This window comes from Falco cherrug, chromosome 9, assembly GCF_023634085.1.
Source record: "Falco cherrug isolate bFalChe1 chromosome 9, bFalChe1.pri, whole genome shotgun sequence".
Classification (NCBI taxonomy): Eukaryota; Metazoa; Chordata; class Aves; order Falconiformes; family Falconidae; genus Falco; species Falco cherrug.
Genome location: NC_073705.1, coordinates 55,886,028 through 55,893,527, shown reverse-complemented (window position 1 = coordinate 55,893,527; position 7,500 = coordinate 55,886,028). Strand labels below are relative to the sequence as shown.

Here is a 7,500-nt window from a genome sequence, read left to right as displayed (position 1 = left end):
ATGCTAATGTTTAACTAGCTGAAATAGCTGTTTGCTTAGTGGAGAATGTGAGGTATCTGACAGAAGGGACATCTCTCTTATTAGTAATCAAATAGGGCTGACCAGTTGTTGCCATCACTCTGGGATTGTGTCAGGCAATTGAGAACAAGTTCACCACTTTATAGAACTCGAAGTACAAAAAAATCAATATAATTATATTTGTCTTTAGTGGTTTAGCTATGGAAATCATATAGCACTGGATTGTTGCCTTGCGAGCTGGATTTATTTCTGCTTTATTGGCTAAAAAATATTTGGAAGTAGAGGAATCTTGGCGGCATAGTAAATGCAAGACAGCGTGTTACAATTTTTATTATTGGATTATGGGCATGCTCATTGTTCGGAGTTTTCGAGATATGTGTGACTTTTGCAGATGTAAATGGTGAATTGCATTAAAGTGTGACTACACCAGAAAGCGATGAAAATTAACGGGGAATGAAAATTAGAATAATATTTTGCTATTAAGTGCTCGGTCGGACTTTAATTTAGAGCTATGGTCAGAGTGATCATTTTGTGCCTACTGCATGTATGCTGAAAAATGCACAAGTAGTTTATGTTTATAGTCCGTACGCAGAATGAAGCACAGCACACATAACATTTTTCAATGATTAGGGATTATAATGATGTATACATAATAACGTCCTGGAGTCACTGTGAGATAATTCATATCAGTTCTGTGAGGGGTGGGCCTGGCAAAATTGAAACAAGCACTACGATGTCAGTGCTTTCATACCTTCCCCAAACTATCGGAAGTATGTCATAATTTGATATTCCAGAAGCATGAGAAGGTATAAAAAATCAGAAAACATTTGGTTAATGGGTTTATCATGTTTATTTGAATAAGGAAGATTGAAACTCCATTTATGCCTAGCATAAATGCTTTAGAGATCTTAATTATTGATGAAAAATCTGCTGTGCTTCTAAATTCAAAGATATGACAATTTTATAGGAATTTTAATCACCTTCCACATTAGGAATTTTCAAGATTTGGTTTTTATGAGGCTGGCATGTGTTTTAGCCTCTCTGAAGAGAGTTGTCACTTATCATGTCAAAATACTAGGAGAATTTGGTTGCATGCTGCATACGGCTCAGCAAGGAGGTTGGTATGACACCCTTCCTCTCAAGATGTGTTTTTGAAAAACTAGTGAGTGTAACGAGCAAATACGAGCAAATTGCAGCAAATGTAGGAGGAAAGCACGGACGTGGAAAAGCTCGATAAGAGCAACAGTGCTCTGAAACAACTGACATGTATTTTAAATCCCCGGTATTTATGCTTGCTCGACCTGTGTGTTAACAGTTTGTTACCTAAATTTGTTGTCGGTGTTGAATTTCGGTTTGTGTTTCCTCTTGAGCATCACAGAACAACATTTCCCCATCAAATTTGTGGGTCAATTTACAGTTTCCCATAAGAAGTGTTACCGCTTGGTTAGTTGGCTTAAAAAAAGAATTATATACAATATGCTTCACTAGATCCTTTTGTCCTTTGGATACATTTAGCAGCTTTTGACCAGATAAGGCATATTTGTCCTCAGGATACAAACCAATAATTCAATCCTGAATTGAGATCTATGGCCACCCATTTGTTCCAGCCCACACTAGGAGTCTCTGTGATAGTCTGAATTGTTTATCGCACTGGGGGTGGCGGGGGTGGGGGGTGGGGTGAGGGAAAAAAATCCCCCTTATGCACCTCAGGAACAGTAATTTCTTAGCAATTAAGGTGTTTTAAATAAACTTATGTAATTATACGTTTGCATCCTGCAGTGGGCAAAACAAAACCAGAGGCCTTGGAAGCAGTTTTCTGTGTTGCATGCCTCTGTGACCTTTTAATTCACTGAGAATTTTTATTTACGTCGAGTCGATGTTTCTCACGAAGCATGGCTGAGTGTATACACTTTTATTGCTGTATACATTTAAGTATCTTCTGGCATATCGGGGCTATTCATACAGCACAGTAACTCACGTATTAAAGAACAAACCCATCATAAATTGCAGTGCAGTCAGTAAAAAGATGCCACAGAAGAAGTGTCCCTGGGAAATTAGATTGACCCAAAGAAAAGCAAATAAAAGAAAGGAAAAGGCCCATATTTTCTTTGCGGTGTTGCTGAAAAGGACGGGAGTATCATTTTCATAGTGGAATAATGTTTTCTGGGAAAACACAAAAGCAGATGTTCCTCATTAGGAACACCCATTGTCTACATATCACAACTATGAACAGATAAATCTCTCCTATTTCACCCATACATTCCAAGGGCTGTAAATGATTACAGGATGCCGCTGTAACTGCTAAACCAAAACCACACTCTGTGCTAAAATAATTCCTTGGTGCCACCATCATATATTTCATGAGAAGGTATGGAAATTCCTGCTAAGACTCATCCTCTCGACTTTCTTTTTCCTTCTTGGGCTTGAACGTACCCAAAGGCTGGGTGTCCAACTGTTGAGGCCGGGAGGGAGCGATGGCGGGGTGGCCGGGGTGGCCAGCTTACTTCCCTACCAGGACGCGAAGCGGCGGCTCGCTGGCGGAGCGGTGGCAGGGCTGGATGTGCTCGCAGTGCATCACCGATCGCGTGCTCTGCAGCGGGTTTCCAGATGGTACCATCACAGTCCTACTGCTAGTTGGCATCTCCGTGGGTAGTAAATACCCCCCTCCCCAATAAATCTGGCATTATTCTATAGAGTTTAGAAGACTTATCATTCCAAGTGTGTCCTACTTTCCTGTATGGAAGCCAGACATCTGTTTATCCCATTTCTTTCATACGGAGTTTGGAATAGCTTTAGTTTGGGGGAATAAAAAGTTTTGTCATATTTAACAGCTGTTACAAAATTTCAATCCCGTAGGCTCTTAAAATACTTTTCGACTGACCTCAGATTTTGTAGATAATTGACATTGCTGGTAGCCACCCCCCTTAACCTTTCCCTGGCTGTAATTTCAGATTATTTTCCCTAAACGAGTTGACTGTTCACGCTGGGTTTCGGGGGTTTTTTTTCCTTCTTTTTTCCTTCTTTTTTTTTCTTTTTTTTTGTCTTCACGCCGGCTTGACGGTGCAGCGCTTTAATTCCTTCCTGCTCCAAGTTTACACCTTCGGCGGGGTTGCGACGCGGCGGCTGGAGGGCGATGGGGTTTTTTCGTCAGCAGCGCTTCTTTTCACTTCCCGTCACAAAGGTGAGAGCCGCTGACCTTTGCTGGCAGTCCCGGCCGCTGAATTATTCATGTGATTGACTTTTTGTCAGTGCACACAGTTGTGCTCTGGGACATTTTATTCATTTACCTCATTTAAAGCGCCTTTCTGCACCTGTTCAAGTATTAATATCATGTAATTTGGGCCTAATGCCGATTTTGCTGAACACTCATTATATTTTTTATTAGCTATATTTCCAAACGATTATGTATGATTATTACCAAGCCTTACAAACAGCAATGGGTTATTCCCTAGACCTTTACATCTTCTTGTCAGGTTGTTTTCAGAAGCAAGGAGGATAAACATTTGACCAGTCCCAATGTTTTTATTCCTACTCCATATCCAACCAGAGAACTTAAAGCTTTTTCCCTTATGGCTTTGCGAAAGCATGATTAAATCCAACTCTGCAGAAGCTGTACAAATGCCAGCATTTATAAGGTCAACGCTTTTGTTAAAAATGCTATGTAAATGAGGATCTGCAAAAAGGGACATTAAATAAAATTAAATTCATTGTCTTCTTTAATGTCATTTACATTTTGGCTAAGCCCTGGCCTGTCAAGGAGGATTTTTTAAATAATTTTAATTACACATCATTTAGGGATCCAAGGTTTTCTATTCAGTAGCATTTGGATAACCTGCAAAATGGTGACTGTTTATTAACTTCTTAAATGACAACTTGTCATTTCATCTGCATAGTGCAATGAGAACAGATCAGTTTGGTGTCATTTTTAAAAAAAAATCTTATTTTTCTTTAAGATGTGCGCCCAACTACTGGAAGAATAGACCTTAAAATAACTCAGCTGCTCTTTTGCTTTCATTGCCCTATTGGTGCTACCGAGTTCAGAGTATATTACAAAATTGTGACTTTCCTGGGTAACTGGTTCTTTGAAGAATTTCTATCAGAAACCCGGCATTGATTTTATTTTTTTTGTGAATTTTTTTTTTTCTTTCTCCTTAAGAATGTGGTATATTGTGGATTAACAGGTGTAGCTGCGAGAGATACATCTGCAGGCAGGTGTAGGCAGATTGGCTTTGGAAGTGCACAGGTATGAACACCTCTCTCCCAGTAAAAAGCAAACACCAGTACCAATGCTGGGGAAGGAGAGGACACAGTACAGGGTGCATGTTGTTTTTTCAAATACATGTATGCACAGAAAAGAAAATGGCAAATCAAAGTAATCTGTGTAATTCAGCCACACTGAGATCACTGACACCCCAGAAACAGGACTTTGCACATGCTTCCTTCTCTCTGCTTCTTTCTTTTCCTTAAGTCATCTAAGTCACAGCATTTACATTGTTCCCTCTTAATCCCTACTCTTAATTAGTGCACAACCCACAGCTAATGAAACTGTGGCAATACCTGGGTTGCTAGCGGAGGAATGCGCTCACGTATGGCTTTGAGACCATTGTTCTCAAGTAAATCCCAAATGTGCTAGATGAGACTCCTGCACTTCCTCACCCCCCACCCCCCCCCACCCCCACCCCCCCGCCCCATATAATACTCGATTATTTGTCTGAAGCCCAAAGCATTGCATGGCTATGGTAGGAGGGAATAATAAAATTGCGTGCTTTTGTGAGAAAGGAAAAGAGGGGGAAGGGATTTAAGCAAAGCTGTCAAAAACTATACTCCAGGAGGTACCCTGATACAAACCATCCTGGGCTTCTGTTGCAGCCTTATCAGGTGAAAAGCAAAGATACTGCCAGAGCCTGTAATTTTGTTAGGATGCCTTTGATGAATTGGATTAGGTTATGGAAAAATATTTCAAACTCAGAGTTCTGGTACGTGAGCTTCCAGGAAGTAAATAATTACTCTCAGACAGCAGATAATTAAAAAAAACAACCTGTGAAACACAAAGTGGTAGAAATGGGTTTAATAAGGCTCCTTTTTTAATGCAGAGATATTTTGGGGGGCCGGGGGTAGGAGTAGCAGTGTTGGGTTACTCGTAGGGCCGGGGGAGTGCTTTGCAGGGCTGGAGGAGGTGGAAATTCCAGGCTGGGAGGATGGAAATTGTCACCGGGGATGCCAGGGGGTGATTGACACGCAGGGAGAGGGGAAGGGGACGCGGGAGCTCAACCTGCGCTTGGCAGCCCTGCCGCAGCTCGCGGCTCGCACTCCAGGAAAATGAAACCCATTCACTCGGGTCAAGCTGCCAGCGGACAAGCTCCTCTTGTTTGTTTATCTTAACAGCAAATCTTGCAAAAATGTTTGTGGTCAAAACTGTATATAATACAACGTTATACTGGCATTATTAATACCCTATTAAATAAAGATGTAACTGCGCTTTAGAAAAAAATCTGAAGCTGGGGAATTTTACAGGCTGAGGGGTACTCTGGATTTTATGAGATTCAGTGATTTGACTTTTCTGTTAACTGTTTTGGTTCATTAACATTTTAAGCTGAAGCAAACTCGCTGGTTCCTTGGTATCTTAGCTCAGTTGAAACAGAATGGGGCTGGCTCAGTTTTAGGTTTTATTTTGTTATTGAACAAACTCTCCTTATTTCTCAAAGATGGAAAAAATCCAGAGTGCAAATACCATTTGTTAGGTAGAAAGGGAAGGTATTTGTTCCACAAGGTTTGGAGATTCTGGTATGTTGAGGCTGGAGGCAAATTAACAAAAAAAAAAAGGGGGGGAGGGGGAAATCTGTGATACTTTCAGCAAAAGTTTCACAGCCAGAAAATTATACAGAGGCCATCATCACATGGCGGCGGTGCCAGAAGTGCAGAGAGTAAACTGCAGCATCTGAACGCAGCGGTAAGGATAGTGTTGTGTTTTCCCAATAATTCACTAGGAAATGAGTTTAACATGTGTGGAAAGGAAGGGGCTTACATTTGTGTTGTTGTAAGACATGTAGCATAGGCCCAGCTAGCGGAAGGAGTCGGCTCCAGCTTGTCTCTCGTGAAAGACGAAACACGGTTACACATCTGGTGAGAAAGAGCAGTTCATTTGCCCAGACAGCTCGCTCCACGCTGCCGCTGAAAGGAGCTATTTTGACAGAAACAAAGCCATGGGGGCTGGGGCAAGCGATTAGCAGGATTCTGCTCGCTAAAAACTCCTTGGCCTTAATGATAAAGAAATAGTAGGAAAGGAAATAAAGAAACCTGGCCTAATCCTCCAGCAGTGCTTAAGGAGGCTTTTAGAAAGTAGGAACACAAACAACGACTTCCATGTAAAACTCCCACTGCACTTTGTACAAGTTTCTAAAAAAAAAATTAAAAAAAAATTAAAGAATACCAGAACAAAAATTAACCTGCAAGCTGCAGGAGTTATTAGAAAGCAAAGGTCCAGCCTGACTTTTGAGATAAATTCATTATACTGTGACATGTGCACTGGAAGTTAATTTGACAGTATGTAAGAACGTGGTGCTCTCATTTAAAAGGTGAACTCACTACCGAAAATCTTAAACAAATGCTTGGTTTGCTTCCGAGACCTGTGGCTGCGCAGAACATTCAGTTTAGTTATAAAGCAAACAACAAGACCTATCAAAAACCCCAATCTCAAAAAAAAAAAAAGAAGAAAATCACAATCCTCTAGTTTGAGTGAGGTTATTAATGCACAAAGGATAGATGTGAGTGCCCTTTCTTTGGAATAACAACCAATAAAATTGAATTGGTCTTGGTATTGTGTGGATTGTCAGGAATGCTCTTTACCAATCCAAATTTGATTAGGATTTCCTCTTTATGTTTGTGCAGTTCTTCTGCGGTTCGCGAGATGCTGGTGGGCAGCAAGCTTCCTTTAGCTAATCCAAACAGGGTTATTAAGCTATATACGTATCTATCGTGGGGAACTGAAAAGTGAACTTAAGCTGAGCTCTGTCCTGTTGGAAACAAATAACTGCTGAGAGTAGCTGGAGGTATAAAGAGGTAGATGGGGGGAGTGATTTCGCAGTTCTTGCCCAGCCCTCCACTCTTTCCTAGGGTGGGCGAGGGCTGGGTGTTTGACAACCACTGGACTTCACAGGGGCAGGGGAAAGTCAACGATAGGGAAATGTTCCAACGAAACTGGTTTTTTTTCCATTGGAGAGTGACTTTAGACCCGGGAAAATGTCCTGACTCGGGCATTGCCCGATCTCCGTGAAAAATGCCATAAATAGTTCTAGAGATTTTTGGGGCTATTTTCTATTTTCCCTACAATATTGAATAACTGCGGTTTTGTTATGGGGGTTTCCTGCTTCAAGTACTTCCAGAGGTCCATTGGCAATTTCACTTTCTTTGTTTTGTAGCTATCTCGAGTTTTTCTCCGGGTTTCATTCGTACACACTCATCCTCTGTATATCCAGGCATTGG

General features: G+C 41.1%; 1 protein-coding gene across 2 annotated transcripts in view; it reads left to right on the top strand.

The window, feature by feature from the left end:
- The window catches only part of EBF3 (EBF transcription factor 3), a 122,890-nt gene that overhangs the window by 8,086 nt on the left and 107,304 nt on the right, over window positions 1-7,500 (top strand). The gene's annotated exons all lie outside the window — the stretch shown is intronic.